We start from the raw sequence: 25,151 nt of genomic DNA on the forward strand, positions 1-25,151 counted from the left end.
AACTACTCGGTAAATGAAGCAAATCTTTATCTTTCCCCTTCCCGCGTTTTAAGCGATCGGCAGTTGGGCAAATGGGGGAAATCAGTCGTCAATAAATATTGTCTTCCATCTTACGAGATGGGTATGGAGTGGGGCTGAAGGACGTCTTGAATGTCTAGAGCTCCCTGCGTCCGTCTCACAACCACAGTTTGTTCGGACGCGATCACATGGTTTTTCGGGGCCGATACTCAGACTGGGTGACAGTGATTGTGTGCTAAGGAGCAAAGCTTGCATTGCAGTGTGTCGTGTTTTGTGTATTGCTCGTTTTGCGTAAAATGGGAAATATGTCGGCGAAACCAAATCTCAAGTCACTGAAACGTCATCGCTCTCTGATTAATGCATCCTTCGAGAGATTCCAAACTTTCTGGCGTACGCGTGGAAAAATTGCAACAATCGATACCATTTGTGCGTGGGCAGAGAAGTGTTCGCCCTTAATCGATGATTACTTATCTATTCAGGAAGAAATTCATACCTTCTACATAAGGGAATATGAGGAGGAACATGCTCACATTTCATTAACTGAAAGTTTTGAAGAAATTTACTATGAATTGATGTACAAGATTCAAGAATGTATTGATTTCTATAAGTTTCCAAAAGCCACTCGCTATTAACAACGAGAATCGGCCAATTAAAAATGAATGCATCTCCTGCAGTGTCCGCAACCGCGGCTACGGTAAAATTACCGTCCATTCCACTGTCTTCCTCGCATCACTTGCGTGTACTTCCGCGATAGCTTCGAATCGCTGACTAATCAAAACGAATCTTTGAGCAACATCTAACGATTGCATCATTTATATTTAACGATATACGATGACGACAACTATAATGCCGCATGGAAACTTTAGTAGATTTGGAGGCTTTTCTTGAACGAACATACTAACACCCGGGCAACGGTCATTGATAATGACATTGACACAATCTTATGGAAGGATGATCCTTTGCAGTCGGTTCATGTTTACGAGTCCACAGACGCGTTCTTAAATTCTTTTCAGTGGTTCATTGCACGCAGAGAAATTTAGAAATTATTCTATGTAAATTAGAGAAATTTATTCTAACAACCGTGGACATTTCGTGAATGCTATTCGCATCGCTACACCAGAACATTTTTACCTCGGCACTATGGTGGTGGTGAAGGAGGATTGCCATCCTTCTTTACGTTGAAGATTCGACCGTATCACCGAGATGCATCAAGGCAAGGATGAAGATCTAACACCGCGGACAGGATTCTCAGAGACTTGTCAGGCCGACGGTCTCAGAACAAGCTGAACGATATCCAATCCTATGCATTCAAACACATACACAGGTATGCACGTAAAGTAATTTATTATATAACCATTGTAATGTTAATTATATTGCCAATTCATAGAATTGAACATAATCTTTAATCATTGTATATCCACAGACGCTGTATATAATAGAATCTGTTACGTCGCGTGAGTCGGCACCTGCGACGTCCCTCATGGTCAGGCCGACGGTCTCAGAACAAGCTGAACGATATCCAATCCTATGCATTCAAACACATACACAGGTATGCACGTAAAGTAATTTATTATATAACCATTGTAATGTTAATTATATTGCCAATTCATAGAATTGAACATAATCTTTAATCATTGTATATCCACAGACGCTGTATATAATAGAATCTGTTACGTCGCGTGAGTCGGCACCTGCGACGTCCCTCATGGTCAGGCCGCCGAGGCCTGCACATCGTCACACTGACCCGCAATAAACCCAAGGAACCACCATAGCCCACATCTGTTAACAATAAAATTGCATTCTTTGCACATATTCGGTTTATGAGTGGTCCCTTAAAAGGGTCCTTAGGTTTATTGCACGCTCGTACTCATTACGGAGAAAGCAGAGGTTTGCTCAGCAAGGTAGCGGGTTTTTCCCAACGACAGAAACACACGTGAGTCATATTTGCCGAGGACTGTCCCCTCGTATTTAACTCATTAACATTGGCAATACCCAATGGGCATCGCGGATCGTTACCCTCACTTTTCTACCGAAAAGTGTGAACTACGAATCCGCGTTCGTAGTTCGACAAGGATACACCCACAACGAGCTTTCTTCCTAAATAGTACGAGACGGGTCAATCACTGCTCTAAGATCCCTTGGACAGTCAAGTCCACTGTTTTAATAATCCTCGGACAGTCAAGTCCACTGTTTTAATATCCCGCGGACAATCAAGTCTACGGTTCTAACACTCATCAAGTCAGTCCAGTTCTCGCCTCTCTAACTACCACGTCTAGCAACCTTCGGGTTCATCACAACGCTTTCCAAACACGGTCTGTTCACATCTAGTAGTGTAATCCAGTGTAAATAAATACTTATATAATATAACTGTGAAGTCCAGTTATATTCCAACCCAATCACCCTTTATTCTCCCACAAGAAATAAGGGGATCGCCCTGTTCGTGGTGTCGATTCGTGCAATCGTAGCGGGAATTTACGACTCCCGTTGACGCGCTATAACGCGACCGTCTCCCTGCGACTGGACGAAAATACAGAATCTATAGTTATAGTATAGTTACAGTAAAATTATACTGTATAACTGCGGACGAAAGTACATGAGCGAAAGAAGGGAATAGGAGTCGCAAGGCTGTGACACTCAGAAGACACCAATTGCAGTGAATAAATTAAAATGAATTAATAACAAGTGTTTACACATAAACATATATCTATTTTTTTACTTCCTATGCTACACGTTGTTTTGTTAAGAATAAATTGCAGATTCCTACTTGATGCGCGTCCATCAAATTTTGTGCTTTCTACAGACCTCGAAACTGTCCATACGACTATCGTCGTGAAGAGGTTGTAGAGAACTGTGGTTGAAGGAGAACCCCTTTAAAGGTCAAAAGTTCGTTCTCTTTGCGTGCACCCTGCGTGACATCCTCGAGGGTCGCTAGTGCTGTTGCCTGGCAACGCTGCTTATTCGACCAATGGGCGAAGCAGAGAAAACGAGAAAGAAAAAGGATAGAAAGTGGGTGGAAAAGAGAGGGGAAAATAGGATGGGGAGCCCCTTTCTTTCCTTTTTCTTCCTCCGCTCTCTTTTCCCGCAGCTGGCTTTATTTCTACGCACTACTCAACTCATCGCCAAGCGCTAGAGTTCCCCTTCTTACTTTGAAGGATGCCAGCCTTGTATCCGAAAAACCACACTTCTGTCTTTGAAACTCCCGTACTTGCTCCGTGTAAGACCCCTCTTTCCTCCTTTGCATTTGCTGCATCTTTTAGAAGATTCAGGAGCGCTCGAAAGAGGGAACTTTAATATCTGCTTTCGTTCCGAGATCGTTTGTGCACGTCCTTGGCTCTTTGCACTCGACTTTATCGGAGTACCGACGTCGTTGGAAATCTCAAAAGTTCAACGAAATATTGATTTTATAGAACGTTGACAAAACTTTTCTTCGAAGATACAAACCTAGCGAACCAAGCGAATAAGAATTGAAAGACACCTTCTAGTTTGCACGCGTTTCCTCGCCAGCTTCGTTTATCGCCACGTAATTATCGCGCTCTGATTACACTCGCTCGTCCATTAATTGTACGCAAATTATGTAGCATACTTGAACCTAAATTTATGACTCGAAATTGCACGTACGCGACAGCCGATAGTGATGATGAAAGATAATTCGACGGTACAGAGTATCCAATAATTTCGCTCGGAAACGTAATTGTGGCTGGTGATTTTTAAAATAGAAACGACAAGGGAGTGCTCTTAAAATTCTAAAACGAACAATTAAAATTCCAAGAACGATGTAGTAAATATAGAATTGATTGTAATTTATCTCGTATCATTTCTAGATCTTAGAGAAGACATTGAGAATAAATAATGTAGTTGAAGTTGAAGTTAATGACAAGAATGACTACTGTATAACTGCGGTAGCGATTGTTATATTCAAATGGAGCAAGGAAAAATAGGAAATAAGAGTTAAGCTTAATGATCCTACGACAACCGAAAGTACAAAATTATCAAAATACAAATAGTTAGACAATAAAAATATCCATATTAGATAACGTAAAAGATTGTAAGTTACAGGAGGAAACACGAAATATCCCATTTTCAATATTGCGTCATATGCGCAGCAAACAGAGATTAATGTTTCGATAATACCAGGAGTGAATATTTTTTACTCTGTTGCAATAGTCTACAATGTTCATCTCGAAGAAAAATTAAGGTAATGTGAAGCAATTACTGTTCTTGTTTTTCATCATTTTTCTGCCACTTAATTAGCACGTAAATTTCTTATTATGAACAATACAGTTAAATACAATGTTATTTCTTTACTGGACAAAAATAGTAAAAACTGGTGCTCTTGATAAAGCTGTTTTTTCACATTTCTTATTTTCCGCCTTATCTCGCACATCTAAAAACCTTTTAACGTGTCGTTTAGTTGAAAATGCGTCGTGATTTTGTCGATTTATGTGGTCGTTTACCTCAACAACGAACAGATTCTATGTCCATTTCAATCAAGTCGATGGTATCTTATTCAATCTAACTTAATTTGCAAATAAATGATGTGCAAAGTCATTAACAATAATTTGTCACAATAATCGTGATTTTTCTATCTTGAGTGAATTTGCTCACAGTGATCGTAATTCTTGATTTTAACACTAGAACTACCACAGTGGTCAAATTGGCTAGCTTTATTTTTAAATTCCTACTTCATGTTATATTTTCTTTCCGCAATGACGTAATGACTTTCGCAACTAAACTAAAAGAATAATATAATGAATTTTATTTTGTTTTTTATGTATTCAAACCGTATCATTCGATATGATGATATCAGTTATCAGGAAATTCCGAATCGATCGCTAGATCGCTAGATGCTAATACTATAAATATTACAGCAGTCAAAATGATTGTTTCTACAATTTTATAAACGCGTCAACCCTTGTTTAGGTCGATTATGGTCTCAGATGGATTAATAATACCAAAAATATATTACATAACATGGAATTGCTTCTGTAAGAAAATGATAAATCAATAAATATAAAAATATTCTATTATTAGATATTTTTTAAAGACCAATCATTTCGACTGGCTTTGATAGAAATAATAACATAGCTTCGTGTTAACTATCAGTAGTTCTAGTGTTAATTGAATTATTTCTTATAAGATACTTTTGTATTCCTTGCCTAGAAACATCTGCCGATAATGTTAATTTAAGATCAATTTTTGTTTTCCTCATATTTTCTTTATCTTTATCCTATATCAGTATCTCGAAGAGTAAGCTATTAATTTCTCTTTAGATTTCAAAATCGTATTATACTCTCCAGCAATCAGAAGCGATCACGAAAATTCATAAATCAGTATAAAATAATCAGTATAAATGTCATCGAATCATTCGTGATTCAAAAGTAGCAGTTCGTCTCTACGAATAAAGTCAATGAATAAATATCAATGAGTGTTGCTTCTTAAAGTTGTAGTTTACAACAACGTTATATTAGTTCCATTTACTGTAAATATTGTTTTTGTTAAATCCAAGCTGCCAACATATCGCACGCAACTTTGCATTAGATAGGTTCGTGTTCTGTAGCGTGAAAGCCGCGATGCGCACAAAGTATTCCCTGAATTCAATAAAACGGAGGAAGGTAGAATGTAGCCTCGTAAACGGGTAATCTGCTATTCAGGTCATAACCTAGTACGCGTCAAGCCAGCGCGGTCGTTTTCTCGGCAGCTATTGCGGATTCTCCTCCTACCTTGGGACTCTACGAGATACGATGCAGAGAACGAAAAGGACAAACTTGGGGAAAAGGCTGTAGAGATGCGCACGACATTTATAACTCACTGCTCTCGGATCGAATGGTTATTTCCGAAGGTTACCTTGGATATGATATTTTCAATGACAACAACTGGAATCTACCTTTGTTACAATACGAGCCACTTTTCAGTTTCTTACGAATCGGAAATTATTAATAAGGCTAGAATTGGAAACAGTGAATATAATAACTAGACTCGGATATTTATCCAGATTGATATTTTGATAAACACGATTGAAGGAATAAAAGCTAAGTACAGACATTTTCTCTTACTTAATATATATATTTGTTGAAGTGGTCACCACTTCTAATAAGAAAACTCTACATCTGGTCTTTTAGATTTCTCAAGCACTGAAGTCATTGACAGCGTACAGACAAAAGACTGGATCGAAGGTAAACCATAAACAATACACAGGCAATGTTGGCTTCACGGTTTTTAGTCATAGGGTAACAATGCTAGCGTGCGGATCTGGATCAGCTCATATTATATTCCGAACCTTGTATTTACACCCTAGTTTTAAAATATATATTTTCTACCTTACAATTTATCCACGCGTTCCCTTGTATTCACATACATCTAATAACCTCAACAATATTATAATAGATACTGTAGATAGAATATTTTATATATTTTCCAGCATTATACACGTGTATTGTGTATATTTTTGAAACATCCGCAGTTTAATAATTTAAAGAATTTTGAAATTTACTTTCACGGAATTATTAATTGTTGTTATTGTTAGTTGTTTTGTTAATTAGTATACGTTTTTAGAAATACTTATTTTTTATACATAAGATATTTGTATATTTGAAATACTCATCTTAAGCGATGGCTCTAAAAAATAAAATTATTTATATACTTTGAGTATATAAATATATAGTAATCAAAACGTCTGTGACGGGTTTCTTACTAATGTTGTACCGACGCATCAGTGTAACTATTCATCTTTACAAAGCTGCTGAAATAAACAATATTATATACATATTAACACAGTGTAAATTCAACTTAACCACCTCTATTATCGTAACAGAAATAAGGGGATCGATCAGTTCGTGGCGTCGATTATCAAATCCTGACGGGAATTTACGACTCTCGTTGACGTGCTCTCTCGCGATCGCGTCTCTACGCGAATGGTCGTAACAGATAGTATCACTGTTGAATTAATTTTAGCACCACTAGATTGGTGTATTTTATTATATACTGTACTTTATAAAAGCAGAATAAGTGCCGCAATTAATTGGGAACAATTCCAGGTAAACTGATAATAAGGTAAGGTAAATTGATAATAAAGAAAAAAAAAAAAGAAAGAAAACGCATTGCAACAGTAAAAAAGGGAGATCTCCTCGTTCGGTCACGCAGCGATGTATTTTACAGAGTGGAGATCTCCCTATTCGGTTGACTAAGTGTTAATATGATTTTTACACTTTTGTATTAAAAACTAAACTACTTAGAATGGCAAAATTTTTACATTTTTTGACAATTAATAAACTCTGGCTCTAAGTCTAGATAAGTTGTGACTGTGTCGAGTGCTGATTTTGGGAACGTTTATATGCTAGGGTTTGAGCCCTCTGGAGGGGTTATCGCCGGGTGCCTTATCCTGTTACTGTCTTCTTCTTGAAAAGTAGGGTTTTAGTCTGTTGCCGTGGATTCTTCGCGTTTGACCATTAGAATATTCAATAAGATAAGTAGGTGGATTGGATAAAAGGACTTCTGCTGATCCTAGCCATTCTAACCGCTATGTACCCACTTTATCTTTCATTTAGAATATCGTTTGTGTTTTAATAATCTTTCATATCTGATCTCTCTGACATTGCCTTTTGTTTGATTCGGTGATTTGTCGTGTTTTAGCTATATAGGTGTCACGTTGCTTTTTCCAGAGCTTAAACAATTGTTCTTTAGATATTCCTGACGTGGTTGATATTGAGGATTGCATGTCAGCTTGTTGTTCAAATGTTAGTTCGACTGGAGTATGTCCCGTCGTTTCGTGTACTGAATCATTATATCTCATACATATTACTTTTAAGTTTTCGTCCCAATCGTTTTTTCGGTCGCTCGTACAAGTTCTAATAAGATCTTTTACTACAGCGTGTGTTTGTTCAAGGGATCCGTTAGATCGCGGATGGAAAGAAGTAGTTTTTATATGTTGTATCTTGAAAGCTTTTTCAAATGTATCCTCCAGTTTACATGCAAAGTTTTGTCCCATATCCGTGAGGATACTTTTAGGTGCGCAAAATATGTACACATAGTGATCTAAAAGTTCTTTAATGATCAAGCTTGCTGTTAGGTCCTTTAAAGGTATGAGAATGAGGTATTTGGTCAATTGGTCTTGGATAGAGAGTATAAATTGGTTACCCTGTTTGATTGTCACAGGTCCGAATATGTCCATTACGATTTCATCATTAGGGTTAACAGGTGTGTCAGTTATTATGGTTTGCTCTTTGGATCTGATACGGTTTAGTTTCTTTCGTTGGCAAGTTTCGCAGTTTCGTATAAATTTTGTGACGTCTTGTTTTAGGTTTGCCCAATGATGGTGCTTTTGTATTCGTTTCACAGTGCGATGTATATTTGAGTGTCCTACTATTTCGTTATGGTTTTTCGTAGTATCGTTTGTTTTTGTTCATAATCGGAGTCTACTGGCCTAGTGTTGTCAGATTGATTTTTCGGGCGGTTGGTAACACGATATGCTTTTCGTAGCCATTTTTCTGTGTCGACTTCTAGTTGTTGGGCGAGGTTCAACTTCTTCGAATTTCTAGCTGCTACCATCTGTTCTAGTTTATATCGTAAATTGAGCAAATATGTCCTTACTGTTTCGCGTTCTTTAATATCCAAAGCTACACGTCGTTCAGTCGGCACGCGGTTTCCGTGTTGAACTGTATAATTTAACTCACTGAGCTGTCGTCGAAATTTGGAATTGAAAGATCGTGCACTTTCTGTTCCTTGTTTCAAATTTTTTAATTTATTTCTGCAATAACTGATAGTCGTTGGTGCTGATACGTATTGTCTTAAACATGAATATAACTCTTCGAACGATTTAATCTTCAGGTGTCGTATATTACTCTTCGCGTTGTCGATTATCTTTTCGACGAGAATAAGGTCTAATAGTATATCCCTATCACTTGCCTTGCACTTGGCTCGTGCTTTGCGGACTGATAGAATAAAGTTTTCAACACCTACGTCGTCTCGACCCCGTAGTGTCTCAACAGTACGTATGACTTTTTCTGCTTGGTGGCCTCGTTCTTCGTCGCAGTCATTTCTTGGTCTAATTGTAACGTGATTAGTTGTAGTTCGTGGTCTATGTAAAGCGTCTGGTCCGTCAGTTATGTTATCTGTTATGTTATCACCACTGCTTTCTATATGGGTGTTCATCTGTGGCTGGTTGATTTCGGTGTCGTACTTCAGTTCTATAGTTTTTGCAAGATTACGTATTTCTTTGGCGCAGTTTCTATAGTTAGTTTCCATAACTTCTTTTATAATTGCAATGTTTTGATCGTTACTATCTCTAAAGCTTCTAAACTCGTGAGTTAGGCTTTGAAATTGTTCGATCAAAGTAGCAATTAGTTCGTTTTGCTTTGCGATAATCTTGTCAGTTATAATTATGTTGAGAGATGTGACACTTTCAGCAGAACAAGAGTCGTTATCTTCAGAACGTACTTCAGCTCTACTGTTTCGATATTGTACGATAGCCACCTTATCGAGATTTTTTGTAGATCTTTCTTCTGATCAAGGAGGTGACTGTGGTCCTTCGCTGTAGAATCCGCTGAGTTCCCGTTTCCTCTTGATGCGATTCTTGCCAATTTTGTCAAGTAGGAGACACAAGAAATCACGAAACAGATCACCGGTGATCTCCTCGCGCCGTGGTTCGAGCGTTTCACAAATAAGGTAAAAATTCGGACTATAGATACGATAGTAAAGTTTAAAATTTATTGTATGAATCCAAGAGAGTAGCAGTTCAGAGTGTTATAACAGACTGTCAACGGTTTAAAATTCTTCAGAAAACTCAGAACAAAATGAGTCGAGTGCGAATTCTGTATAGGTTTATACCATAAAATCGTGGGCTTTATGGAGAGGCTATCCCGGATGTAGGTCAGAAACGCCCATCCTGCCACTGTCCCCTGAACCTGACACTTTGTCTTCCTGGTCGTAGAACGTTTGGGACATAGGATCATCCCATTACCATTTTGTGACTCTGTGACACGGAAGAGTCTCGGTAAATAGCCGCCCGAATCTGTTCACAGTTCGGGACAGATATACTGAAATGGCTGTCGTACATCCATTTTTCAGAGCGATGATCTTATGCCTATTTACGTATGAGTATAGCAATCTAAATTGCATATAATAAACTAAATAAACATTATTATGTTTTTGATAAAACAAAGTTAGAGATCTTTAGAGATCTTTAAAACTCTGTTTAACGTAAACTCACGGTGTAAAATGATGATCGATTCAGAACGAATTTCAGTCTTTCAATGGCATTACCGGACGAATAAGCAAGCTTTTCATATATATTTTATATATTTTTCATAATATATAACACGATGCCTAAAAGATCCAGAAAAGTCATGTTCGATGGTGATAGTAGTGATGACGAATATTATTTTGAACATGACAAGATAGAAGACGACGACAGTGCTTCAGACAGTGGACATGGCTCAGACGTTTCAATATTTCTAATGATAGTGACAGTGATGATGAACTAAATATCGATGAAAATAATACAAGCCTCGGCAATGAATAACGTTCAACGTGTATATTTTCTTAACTACGTGCGCCAATATCTCTCGTCCGCAAAGGGTGAAACCACATTTTACAACAGTTTGTGCATACAGGGTGTTCCAAACTAACATTTAGACGACCAATTTGCGAGGACTTAATCTACAGGCAAAAGGACGAAAAAAACATTCATAAAGTTTGTCAATAAACGCCTCCAAGCACAGGGACAACATTTTAAAACGAGGAATTAAATGTATTCGGTAATCATTTTTATTAAATCACATATTATATTTTATAACTGTCAACGACGCCGAATTGTTATCACATGATAAAAAACATGTAACTACGATGACACAATGATACAGTCAACTTCTGTGTGCTGTGGTGATAAATGCATCGTTATCTGTTTTATGCATACAAGTTATGTTTGTAATTCCGTAACAAAGTTTTTATTTACAAACCTTATATAACGTGTGTTTTTTCTTTTTGCATGTAGATTAATTGCTCACAGTTTGGCCGTTTAAGTTTCGGATACTGTCTTTGTATTATTATTACATATGCATATATAAAATAATGTTATGCCCATGTACATATATGTGTATGCAAATATACAGTGTGCTCGGTATATCTCGAATGACATGAATAATACGAAAAAGTGTTTCAGATAAAAATTGTATTTCATGGAGAGGGACATATGATACCCTTATGTGTTTGACCTTGACAGTACAATTTTTAAATGCAGACTTCGGTTTTTCATTACGTAACCGTAAAGCTGATAGTTGGACGTTTTCGAAACACTATAAACTTGTATTTTTCACATCATACAGTATCGTGATATGATCTTTCAAATTCGACAGAGTAGTAAATAGTGTTAACATAACTAGTGTTTAACATAAGTAATGTTTTTGAAAACATTAGAAAACTGCGATTTTGTGTTTTGGCAATGCCTCACCAGCAGTAGCGTTATGAATAACATCTGTAAGTGTCCCTGCGGTGTACATCGAGCAACGTTAATGCCGGCAACATATCGAATTGTAAAATTCATATCTCAATAACGGGTAGTGCAAAAGACGTAAGCTTGTGACATCTGAATGTCAGCTACAGGGATATGTAATCAGAAAGAGAGTTATCCATTTAAAAATTCTAACATGTCCTTCGTAGGAGTTTTCGAGGCCACTGCAAAATCAAATGTATAGAGTACAGTATATCTGTCTCGATATCGTGCAATTTTTATCTGAGACATGTTTTCGCATCATTCATGCTTTTTGAAATATTCGAGCTATTCGAGATAAGCTCTGTATGAAACATTGTATGTATACTTAAAGAAAATACAAGTATACGTAGTATTCATTCTTATATTCAATGTATTCGTTATGGATTCACAATACACACGACTAACAGCAGATTCGTATCTCGCTATGGCAATTATTTATTAATATAATAAATATATTTAATAAAGTAATATAATTCATTATTTATTATAATTTATTAATATTGGTAAAAATAAGAAAGTCCATTGTTCGGAATTGTCCAGAAAGACCACTGGATATGAAAGAAATAAAAAGAATTTTTCTTCGTTATTAGAGCAGTTGCTGATTTCATGTTTCCCCTATACAGGGTGTCCTAGGGTTTTTCTGCGAAAGAGTACCAACATACTCATACCAACATACATATAAAGACGAGAAAACATCGGCGCAATCTGAAGATAGATTTATAAGTGTTTCATTAAAAAAATTATAGCAAAGATACGAAACCACAAATTGCTTCTTTGTTTGATATAATGGTTAAACGAGAATAAAACTCAACAATGAACGACTAGACGTCACACCAGCAGGAAAAAAGTCGCATTAAACTTCACAAGAAATTTATAATGTAATGAACTTCATTTTTTACTGGTGTCTGTTATATTTCTAAGAACCGATTACGCTTTCAAATGAATCTGAGGTAAATACATATGGTAAACTTATATTTATGCTTTATTTTGTAAATAAACTATTGTAACAAATTAGTCCATTATACTTTCGCATTTTTGCTATAACTTTTTAATAAAACACTTATGAATCTGTTATGTTTGAATGATATATTTTCCTACTTTTATTCACAGAATATGCTGACACCGTTTTTGGGCAAAACCTGGGACACCCGTTACGTCCAGTGACTCTGTACTCATACCAGGCTCCAAGCTGCGGACAAGATGACAGCCAGACATCTACATACCTTTATTGCGTACTCTCTCTTAAGGACTCGCCATAAATCTTGGCATTTTCATAGTTAAGGTCCTTCTGACCAAATAAGTATTTTTTACATCAAGTGTTCCTTAAATTTATTGTCTACTTCGGGAAGATACGGGAAAGTTGATTTTTTCACGTATAGTGTCTCCCGCTAGCAACTTTCTTTCGGGGGCGGCTAGAACCCTTCCGTGCTCACCAACTCTTTTCTTATCCAATCCAGAAGCAATGACTATTGTCCTCACTTTCCTAGCCAAAATTGTCATCAACAGATCCGATAGCGAGGTCTCGACGCTATGGAAAAGTGGTTCAACAAATGGCGCTTCAAAATAAATGAAAATAAATCCAGTCATGTAACTTTCACACTGCGAAAACAATCCTGCCCACAGGTTACTATAAATAATATTCCAATTCCAAACAAAGATTCAGTCAGATATCCGAGCACGATTCTGGACAGAAGAATGATATGGAAACGGCACATCGTAGATAAATTCAAACAACTGAAATCAAAACTAAAAAAATTCTACTGGCAGACGCTTCAATTTAAACATGCAGAGTAAAATAATGCTATATAAAACCATATTAAAACCTGTTTGGACCTATGGGATCCAACTATGGGGAACAGCGAGCAACTCCAACATAGAAATTCTCCAACTATTCCAATCAAAAACTCTAAGACCCTTAATAGATGCACCTTGGTACGTTACCAACGAAACGATACACCGCGACTTTAAGATACCCACAGTCAAAGAAGAAATATCTAAATTCAGTAACAGATATAATACAAGAGTTAACAACCATCAAAACCCATTAGTTACCCAATTACTTGACACGACGGATCAGATCCACTAAAAAGACATTACCTTTTAGATTGAAGCATTAGATTCAACTAGAATCAAACATACAATAAACTCTTATAATCCAAGATACAGTACCACGCCAAAATAATTTACTTCTAATTCTCTATGAGAATTGATTCTAAATAGACTACCAAATAAAAAAAAAAAGAAAAGAAAAAAACAAATCCGATGGTCCCGTGCGCTAGACACACTCATCAATAGCTTTTCTTCGCCACAACATCGTCACCGAACTTCACTGATTTTCCATCTTTAGAACAGTCAACATCTCTTGACCGGGTGTTCACTTCTAGATCAGTCACCTGTTAACTCAGCGTTATAATCAATTCAACCACTTCTATTGTCCTAAACGAAATAGGGGATCGATCATTTCGTGGCGTCGATTATATAATCGTAACGGGAATTTACGACTCCCGTTGGTGCGCTTCCTCGCGATCGCGTCTTCTCGCGAACAGTCGAACAACACCCTATGTATAAGGAGTTTCATATCGACAGCAAAACAAAGCTTTAAATACCTATTGATATGTATAAATAATTAAAGAACTTCATGAAGCTTACTATGATAATCATAAACTATGTTCTATGCATCACAAAAACCACGTATACTTCAGTAACTGGAAACTAGTAATATCTAACGAAATTATATGACACAAATACTTGAAATTATCATACAAGTGTAAACACGCTTGAAATATCACGTTTTTCAGATGGAACAGTAAATATTATCTTTATCGTGGATTTGAATTTATGTATTGCATTTCCATATCACTTCCTTTTTATAATATATCAGATCTATTTCAACGCGTTATGTTAGGGTCTAGATGGTATGTATATATAACATATTCCTGCAACTCAGATTGCTAAAAAAAAGGTTTTTTTATTATTTAATTTGCACTTTACAATTTGTCCAGCTGAACATTCGGTAAATTTAAAAAAAAAAAAAAAAAGGAGGAAATTTTAGATTAATTGTATAGCGTATATATAAACGAAAATCACGTCAGCGCATACATCAGGCCTGATAGGTTCTTATTTCTTTCTTCTCAGTTTACTGATTATTTTACCAGTTTTCACGGAGAAGTAAAAATGATCAGTTTTCAGAGTTTGGAAGATATAGAATATGATTGTCACGATTCAAAAATATATTTTTCCTATTAATATTAAACCGCTCAAGGCATTTTCGTGGAAGATATAGTTCAAAAGACTATACATTTTGTAACGTAAAACTTTACAGCATAAACGTCTCAGATCTAACATGTGTTCTCTAAGATGTATTAATATAACGTGACACATGTTTTTTATTCCTGATTTTCATCTCATTTTGGCTTCAATCAATTCAAATTTAGAACAATGTTAAAATAAATAATATTAAAATTGGCCTAAGATTTGTGTCGCTAACTGCCAGGCTATGAGAAATCAAAGATTGGTCTCTTCACTAAGCTAAGTTGTAATAATGCTCGCCAATTTCACAGTCTTGTAAATTTGACAACTGGTAAATAATTTTATCTTGTTTTAAAAGAACTATCACTAATTTATATAATATCGAATGGTTAACATAATATTTCTTCACTACTCTCCCATTACTTGTGTTATAAATGAAAATATTGATACAGTATATATTAGATTCACGTTTAACTTAGTTCGTGTTTATTTTGTCATAACATTGAATCTTTGTTTAAATAATTTGTATTATGTTCGTAGTACAAGTAATATTCCAAAGATGTTCAATAAATAAATTGATAATATATTATTACAGAGCTCACAAAATTATAAAATATTTAACATTGCAAAAGACATTGCATTATAAACATATTATATAATAAAATATAAAGCATTATAAAAATGAGAAATTTAGCTTTATGATGCTTTATGATAGGAACTTGTTGAGTTATAATGTGGTTCAAGAAAACATTATGTTTGTTACATATTTGTACGAATATATGCAAGTTGTTACTTTTTATACAATGTTTATCATGCACGACGATCAACTAATTACGTATTATCAAATGATCGTGTTATCAAATCATTATCCCACTGGGGATAGTCATACGGGTGTCAAAAAAATTTAACGAATAGTTAATTAAAAAAAAAAATCTTGCACGACTTCCAGAAGACCTCGTTTCGCTTTGCACAAACATCGTTCAGAAGATTGTAATTTCTAGCATAGATGCGTACTGCAGAAAAGTATTTTAACGGCCCATAAAAGTGAAGTTGCGAAGATCATATAAATTCCTGAAAAAACAATAAATTTCCTATAACAAGGAACTCTTTTTATTAACATCTCAACAAACATCTAATATGATATTTTAGTGACTTTTTAAATGATTCTAGCAAGAAATGTTGTTGAATTTATTAAACATTAATAATAGAGCAAGGATATACCTACATAAAGTTTGTATATTAAGTATCATAGTTTTGTAGTATGTACAATATGTCGGATAAGTATCAATGTATTCAACAATGTGTTTTGTTAGAACAATGAAAAATTACGTAAAAAGTCTTACGTGTTAAGTAATATGAAGAATAGAATTAAAGATTATTTTAACAGTCATCGTTTGAATACTTGCTGGCAGATCGAGATAATTTAAATTTCAAGATATAATAACTTTTAAACTAATAATTTTAAGGCATCGTATTAATACAATTCAAAAATACAGAATTTAAGATTATTCCAATAATTGTACCATTTTCTATTTCCAGATCTGTGTTGCACGTGAAATCTTATACGAGCATATGTCAAAATCTAAGTATAGAAATAAAAGATCAAACGAATAATTTATTTAATAGATTAAAATTATTCAGAAATATAAGAAAATCATTTTGTGAGCGTGAGAAAATAAAGAACAATTCACATTCTTTCTTTCTTCTTCTCTTTCTTTCTTTGAAAAGTCGATAGGTGCCGCCTATTCAATCGCTTTGAAGTAGGAGATTCAAACAAATGTCGTTAATCCCAGATTAATCATTATTCCATGCCTGAATGATGGAAAGGTCCACATAAGTACCTTGTACACATATATGCATCACTGTACGTGTATCTATATATATATGTCGGAAATGAAAGGACACCGGAGCCTTTCTTTTGGAATGTTTGGGAAGGTCCCTAATACTTTAGTCCATACTGATTAGTATAGCCGTACTTAAACAATAGAACTGAGAAATAGCTGTTTATGAGTTAAGTCAATTATGATTATCCGAAATTATGACAGTGGGCTTGGGCTCGAAGTGACATAACGGGGTTAGGTCACGGGAGGGGTGTGTACCTAACAGAGGTATAAAGTAATTAAATAACTCCTCTTAAAAACAGGGATTGACCCGAGGAATACGGAGAGGAGTATATAAGGACAGTTCCACTTGGACTGAGGTTCATTCCAATAAGTTCGACTAGCCGAGTGCACATGTACATCGAGTTTCTAATCGCAATCGTCATCCCGTTGACCGTGTATTCGTTATCGACCCTAAACTCATCGACACCGACATCTCAATTATTCACTCAACTTGTTAACCTTTGCAATACATTCGCTTCAATCAAAATCATCTGGTATACAACAATGATGGACAAGAAAGATTCATTACACGCCCCATTTTCCAAAGACGACCCGAGATATATATATGTCGGAGATGAAGGGACAACGGGACCCCCGTTGGAATCACTCGGAAAAACCCAAAGGCTGTAGCGATTATGAAATAAAACAAACACAGTTATTCGAAACTTTAGACAATGAGCTTGGGTTCGAGGCGACGAAAGGTCGCCGAGCGTAGCCACGGTCACGGGAAAATTTTTTTTTTTTTTTTTTTTTTTGTTATTGATTGTTTGTTAAATTTTTACAATTTGTCCAGAAGGACATTTGGTAAAATGTTATAGCTTAGAGAATAAAAGAATAAAAAAAATAAAAAAATAAAAATAAAAAAATAAATAAAAATAAATAAATAAAGCATGTGGATGGTTACCCCCAGCGGGGTTCCATCTTCTAGGTTTCCTATTGCATCTCTATTTCGAGGTCTGCGGGATGCTTCCTCTTCAGTCTTCTTTCTATTTTGGTTTTATTTGTTTCAGCAGCCAGCTGGTTTGGGTGTGCTGCAAGTCTTTCTTTGTACTTTTTTGCGTATCTAGCGATTTCCTCTTTGACTGTTGGAATTTTTAGATCTTTTCGTAGGTCTTCATTTCTGACGTACCATGGAGCGTTAACTATTGTCCTTAAGATTTTTGCTTGCTCTATTTCTATTTTGCTTATGTGACTCATTGCTGCCGTCCCCCATAATGGGACTCCGTATGTCCAGATTGGTTTGATTATTGTTTTGTATATATTTAGTTTATTCATTGTGCTTAATTTAGATTTTCTATTGATTAACCAGTACATCTGCTTCCTTTTTGCACTTATTCTGTTTATTATTGATTTTATATGGTGCTTCCATGTAAGGCGTGTGTCTAAATTTATTCCCAGATATTTGACTTGCTTTGTTTGTGCTATCTGGGCGCCGTTCAGTTGAATATCTGGTGTTTTTTCTTTTCTAAGTGTAAATGTTATGTGGTTGCACTTGCTGGTGTTCACTTTTATTTGTTTGTTTTGCAGCCATTTTTCTATTTTTGTAGTGTGTTCTTGTAGTAGTGCGGCGGCCGTTTCTAGATTTGCATGCCTCACTAGTATGACCGTATCGTCCGCAAACGTCAGTGTTTTACTGTTGACAGTTGTTGGTATATCTGCCGTGTATAGTGTGTATAATATTGGTCCTAAGACACTTCCTTGCGGTACTCCTGCCTTGATGTCCTTAATTTCAGAGTATGCATCATTTATTTTTACTACAAAGGTTCTGTTGTTTAAGTAGGATTTGAGTAGTTTGTAGATTTGTTCTGGAAATTGCTTTTTGATTGTTTGAAGAAGTTTTTCATGGTTAACTTTGTCGAATGCTTTTTCGATATCCATAAAGAGTGCTGTGCAGTATTGTTTTGTTTCAAGCGACTGTAAGATTTCATTGACGAGTCTATGCATTTGTTCTATTGTGGAGTGTTTATTCCTGAATCCAAATTGATGGTTCGGTATTAGTTTTTCTTTTTCTATTGTTGGTTTTAAGCGGTTATATATTATTTTCTCTAATAATTTGGAAAACGCAGGTAGTAATGATATCGGCCTGTAGGATGCAGTTAAATGTGGGTTTTTGTTTGGTTTGGGTAACATCACTATCTGTGCTATTTTCCATAGTGTAGGAAAGTACTGTATTCTTAGAATTGCGTTAAATATTATCGTTGTTAGTCTTATTGCCTTTGGGGGAAGGTTTTTTAAGATTTTCCCATTGATCAAGTCAAATCCTGGTGCTTTACTTGTCTTTGTTGCCTCAATTAAGTTTGTAACTTCTTGCGCTGTTGTGCTGAGTATGGTGCAGCGTTTATCAGTTGTGTTGCTGGCATTTTCCACTTCTTCATTTGTTTGCCATCCAGGGATGCTGTTATTAATTTCATACGGCGAAAATATATTTTGTAGGTGCTTTGAGAATTCTTCTGCCTGTTCTTCGTTGGTTCTGGCCCATGTGTTGTCCATTTTTCTGATTGCTGGGATTGTTTTTACTGTTTTCTTAATTTTGTTAGTGACTTTCCATAGGGAGTAGTCGGTATTCTCATGCGCGGATAGTGATTCGATGAATTTTGAGAATTCGTTATTATGATGTTCCCTTATTTTATTCTTTAGTTCCTTTGCAAGTTTATTTAGGTTTTTCTTGTTTTCTCGTGTTCTCTGTTTTTGCCATTTTGCTTTCGCTTTTTTTTTTTCCCTGATTTTGTCTAGGATGTCCTGCGGAATAATTTTTGATTGCCTGCTATTTGTTTCATAGGTGGTGGTTGCCCACGCTGCTTCCTGTATTATTTCTGTCAAAGTTGCTACTGCCTGCTCAATGTGTTCAGGTGTTTTCAACGGGATATTGCAGTTGATTTTGTTTTCGATCAGCTCTTTGAAAGTTTGCCAGTTGGTGGTTTTATTGCAAAGCGACTCTGACTTGTTATAGAGTAGTGGTTTGCTTGTATATTCTATTATAATTGGTGTATGGTCGGAGTTAAGCTCGAGGCTGGTTGCTATTTTTAATTTGCTTACATTTAGCCCTTTTGTTACTGCAAAATCCAACAGGTCAGGTATTTTATTGGGGTCTGTCGGCCAGTACGTTGGTTTTCCCGTAGATAGTACGTTGAGGTTGCTGCTTCTGATGTATTTTTCCAATGTTCTACCTTTCGGCGTGCTAATTCTCGAACCCCATAATGTGTGCTTTGCATTAAAGTCTCCTGCCGCTATATATTTGTCGCCTAAGGATTGGAAGTACTCTTCCCATTTTTTAAGTGTCATTTTGTGTCTCGGAGGTGCATATACTGCGGACATCTGGAAGTAATTGTCATTGGTTTGTATTGTGACAGTGGTTGCTTGTAGGTGTTCTTGATTTGTTTGACTATGCAAGTGATGCTTGATGTCATTTTTTATTATTACTGCAGTTCCTCCATGTGCTTTACCTGAGGGATGTTTGGTATCGTATATGGTGTAGTACGGTATTTTCATGTAGTTTTTTAGGGTGAAATGTGTTTCTGAGACAAGTAGTATATCAATATTATTTTTATACAAAAATATTTTAGTTTCGTGGGCTCGCTGTTGCAAGCCATTGGAGTTCCAGACTGCTATTTTCAAAATGTCCATCTCTATTTTTTACTTAGCAAGTTAGTGAGTAGTTGTAACATGATTGTTGTTTGTTGTGCTTGTTGTCTTAGTATTGTGTTTAGATCACTTACCATTTTTCCTAACATTTCCATACCTTTAATGGATTGTTTGAGCATTTCTTTGATGTCTGTAACGTCTTCGATGTTATTGTTTTCATTCTGATTGATTGCAAGCGTTGGTTTGCTAATGTTTTTAGTTACTTGTGCGTAGCTTTGTTTACCTTGGGGATCTATGTTTCTGCTTATAGCGTTTAGTTCCTGTTGTGCTTTCAATGTTGTTTCGTTATCCGTTATACTTTGTTGTGGTTGATGGTCATTGTGTGATCTGTTGCGAAGTGGAGGAAACAGTTTACGTTGTATTTGTTTCCTTATTTCACATCCTTTGTAGCTGGCTGGGTGGTTTCCGTTACAATTATAGCATTTAACTTCTTCTATTTTTCCTGTGTATGGGCAGTGTATTGTTAGGTGATTTTTTGCACATTTAACACATGCCGGGCTTCTGTTGCAATAATTTTTTGTGTGTCCGTATTGTTGACACCGCATGCATTGTGGTATATCTTTTTTGTAGCGTGGTGGTTCCACTGTTACAATTGTATTTAGTATTTTTTTGATTTCATAGATTTCCTTGTTATTGGTTCTGGGTTCCAGTTCTATTAAGAATAGTGGCAATGGTTGCTTCGTATCGTATCTTGTCATATTGTTTATTGCTCTTGTTTCATGGCCAATTTTTCCTAATTCTTCACTTAATTTTTTTGTGTTAGTTTTTGGATGTAAACCTCTTATAACTATTTTATAGCTCCTTTCTGTTTTGAGTTGGTACGTGTGGTATATAGCATTTTTTTCCTTTAGTTCATTTATCACTTTCCTATAAACTTCTGGGGTGTTTGTTTGAATTTTTACTTGTTCTAATTTTGTTTGTTTTATTGTGTAGTTATCCTTCCCGACTACATTGTTTAGTCGATCAATAAGCGGGTCTATTATTTGGGCCTCAACAAATATTGGTGGTGGTTTTGATATGTAAGGTGTTTTAGTTGTGGTTTTGCTTGTCGGGTCATTGTCTATTTCTTCCGTTAGTGAGCTGAAGGAGTTTCTTAAAGGTAATTCTTGCAGCCATCGCTGCTTTCCTGTATCTGGGTTTCCTGCAGCATTTGTGCCTGGAATTATTTTACGTTTTTTGCTAGTCTTTGCTAGCTTCCAGTTTTCGTCCTGGTAACTTATTTTGTTGTCGTGTCTGCACTCCTCCTGTCTCCGCTGCTCTTCCATTTCTTCTATTTCCATATCATTTTGGTTGTTATTATTTTGCTGTTGTTGCTGTAAGCCTGGCTGTAAATCTGACGACCCTTTTATGTAATATTTTTCTCCATTGGTTGCAATCTTGATCGTTGATATCTGCTGTTGCATTGTTTGTCACTATCACTATTCGTAGCACTTCTCTGAATCACTTGACTGGAGCACACGTTTGCTTACACACATCTGACGGGAAAAATGTTCCACCTAACGGAGACGTGGAATTGCATAGCCCGCCGTCAATGAATTGGCCGTACCGATATTTGGCAATAAACGACCTAACGATCCCGTAGTTAACGACATACGGATGGTCGCCAGAGGGTGACGCATCGTATACATTTGACAGGTAGCCTTTGTTCTATCAGCCCGTATACCTGTCGCCCGTTATGAGATTGTCTCCGAATAATCCGATGACCTAGTGCCGTGAGGACACCTTATATAGCTGTGCTCGAGGGGGGATTCTCTTGCTTGGAGTCTTACTAGCCAGAGACCTAGTGTGTGAGTAGTACATCGAGGGACAGGTATCACGAGGAGTAAGTGAATTGCGAGTGAGATCTTGAAGCGAAGTAGATCAGTTATCCCGTGGGCCGTGGATTCGCTATACCGACCCCACGATCATTGTTGTTATCGTTCGAGTATTGAGTGCAGTAGTTGATCCTGTATTTATGACAATAAACGATATCATCGATTGTACAACGACGATGAGCGACCCAGGCGCAGATTCTTTACACGCCCCAAACCAAAGTCCCAACAACTCAAACCCGACATATATTTGTCTATGAAACGGAAGTGGGTTCGCGAGGTGCATTGATCCGGTACAGAGTTTGTGTGTGCAGTGCAGAAACGTGGATTGGTTGGACCGGCGTGAGAAGAAGAGATCGACGAGGAGTAATAGGCAAGTAGACAGAGAAAGCGAGAGCGAGAGTGAGAGAGAAAGAAAGGGAAAGAAAGAGACTCGCAGAGGGTCGGAATGAGCTGTTTAAAGGATGCCCGCAGGGCCGTAACGAGAATAATAGTACACCGGATGATGCTAAGGAGGAAGTAGAAATAGAAAGAATGGAAAAAACTGGTAGAGTTGTGCGCCTTCATTATTCGTTTATTACTCAAATGTAAACAATTTGGTTAATTTCATTATCGTTTACATATTTTCGTATATTTCAAACTTCGTACGTAATTAACTGTAATTTTAGGAACCACGTGCACATGTGTATGTTACAAAATTTGAAACAGTTGTAAATACATACCATATACATTTTTGTTACATTCTAACGAATTTGAATGCAACTTAATATTTTTGTCACGTCTACAAGGGTTCAAAAGATCATCGTGATATAATTGCTAATTAATTGCGTTAATAACCTAGTTGCTGAGTTGTTGTATGGCCACTTGATTAAATGCTTTCATTATATAGAGTGATAATTTATTCTGTTATCTGGTATCTGTGTATACGAATATAGAATATCACCAAGAATACGAATATTTTAACGCCTTAACATTTTTATGGCAGAAAATTTATAAAGTTTAATATTTTAGAAAATGCATAACAAAATGCTTTAACCATTATACCAACATCAATTAACTGCGTTTTCTTTAATTCGCCATCGAGGTAAATAAGAATTTACTCTTTTTTTTATCAGGAAATTTTGCTAATAATTCTCTGCTCTCATTACCAGTTTATGTCGTTGGTTTGCTAGAAAATCGATACATCCAAAAAATTATATTTACTATCTAACAAGAAGAATGTCAATCATAAAAAATCATAATATTAAAGTTAATAACTGAATGATAAAGGTAACAAATTTTTTTACCGTCAGATGATATTGCTAAATGAAAAAAGATCTAACTAATATAATAAGTGCAATATAATAAGTATAAGTGCAAACAGAACATGTATCCAAATATTATAATATGTACATTCAAAACTCCATATAATAAACATATTTTCAATAAGAAAAGATAGCTGCGGTAGATTATTATTCAGATTTTTATTCTTACCTCGAATCTTCTTTTTATCAAAATGTTCCAGTGCAGATTTACTTTTAAGTAAGAGAAACAATATTTTTGTTAAAAGATTTATTGCATAGTCGGTGCTGCAAATATACATATACATATAAATATAAATAAATATACATATGTAATAAAAATTAATACTTAGGTAAGAAGTGATGAAATACGTTATGTGAAAGGATATTCACGCAGTTCGTGTCGGAAATGATTTTTTTGAAGCTTGAACTTTCTGATAGGGAGAAAAAATTCTTGATTACGATATTGGTTGATACTACTATAGGAGAAGCGTGGAGTTCGGTCGCCTAGCAACTCCAAAGCCGTATAACTCGTATAGCTTCTCATGCCTTGTGTACCTACCAAAGTAAATACATATATGTGTTTTATGTACGTACGGATAGCTAGAGAGCTGTTATGTATCTTTGTACACTTACGGCGTACATAAGTTTTCAACCCCGTAACCCACTGAACCCTCTTGTTCGCGCACTCTTCCACTTAACACTCTTTCGAATTGTTTCTTCGACCAAAAATATTACTGAGAAGTACGATTAGTGTCGATTTTATAGTATAATTTGTATTCTAGTATATGATAAAAAAATAAAAATATACAGAGCGTCCCAACTAATCTGAACATTCTACTTTCGTTTACTATAATCAGAGCTTAGTTATAGAAACTAATGTATCAATGTTCACAATTTTACTCAATGAGTAATGTTGGCGTAGAACCTGCGAGGAAACGTGTTTACTGATATTAATCGAGCTTCAAGCGGTAGTAAATTTCTGAAAACATAAAGAAGACCCCAGGTCTCAATTAGTTCATTTTTCCAGATCTTCGTGTTGCACTATTTCCACTAACAATGTTAAAATAAATTTTCCTCCAACAATCTTTTAATCGCGGTTATTTCACTAGCTGCGTTAATTACCTAGCTTTTATGGATCTCTTATATTCAAGGTCATGTGGAAGTGACAGTATTACAGATCCTTGAATTCACCTTGATCTTAACTGTCACATCGCAGGGGCAAAAGTATGTAGCCTCGATTAAAAACTTCCATGAACTTGAAATCTCGAAAGATATGGCCTTGAGGAAATCTCTTGCCTATTATCACGTTTTCTCCTTCGAGCCAGATATTCTTCTCTGATATTTTTTCGTATCATAAAAAATAAACCAACTGTGCACGTAGGATGCTCAAGTTAGGCGGAACATCTTGTATATCTCTTTGGCTACGTGGTTTTGACAACCGCCGTGACAGTCGGAGATCGGTCACCTAGATGGCGCACGATGCTCAGAGAAAAATACTGTGGCTAAGCGCTTGTCGCGGATGATGTAAGGAGATTGAATTTAAATTATAACGCCGAAAAGATAGCTATTGCAACCGTCAAATACATTTCGAATAGATATTATTATAAGGGTTTGTAAGCTCCGTCGATAGACGTTCGTACAATCGTAGTCACGAAGATAGATAATAAAATGCTCGCGGATAACTCAAAGACTCGTATACTCCGTTAATTCGCAAATAATGACTCGGTAATATCTCGGTAATAGTTCGATGATAATAGCTGCTCGCTCGCAATCGTGTCTA

Source organism: Bombus fervidus, chromosome 10 (assembly GCF_041682495.2).
Source record: "Bombus fervidus isolate BK054 chromosome 10, iyBomFerv1, whole genome shotgun sequence".
NCBI lineage: Eukaryota > Metazoa > Arthropoda > Insecta > Hymenoptera > Apidae > Bombus > Bombus fervidus.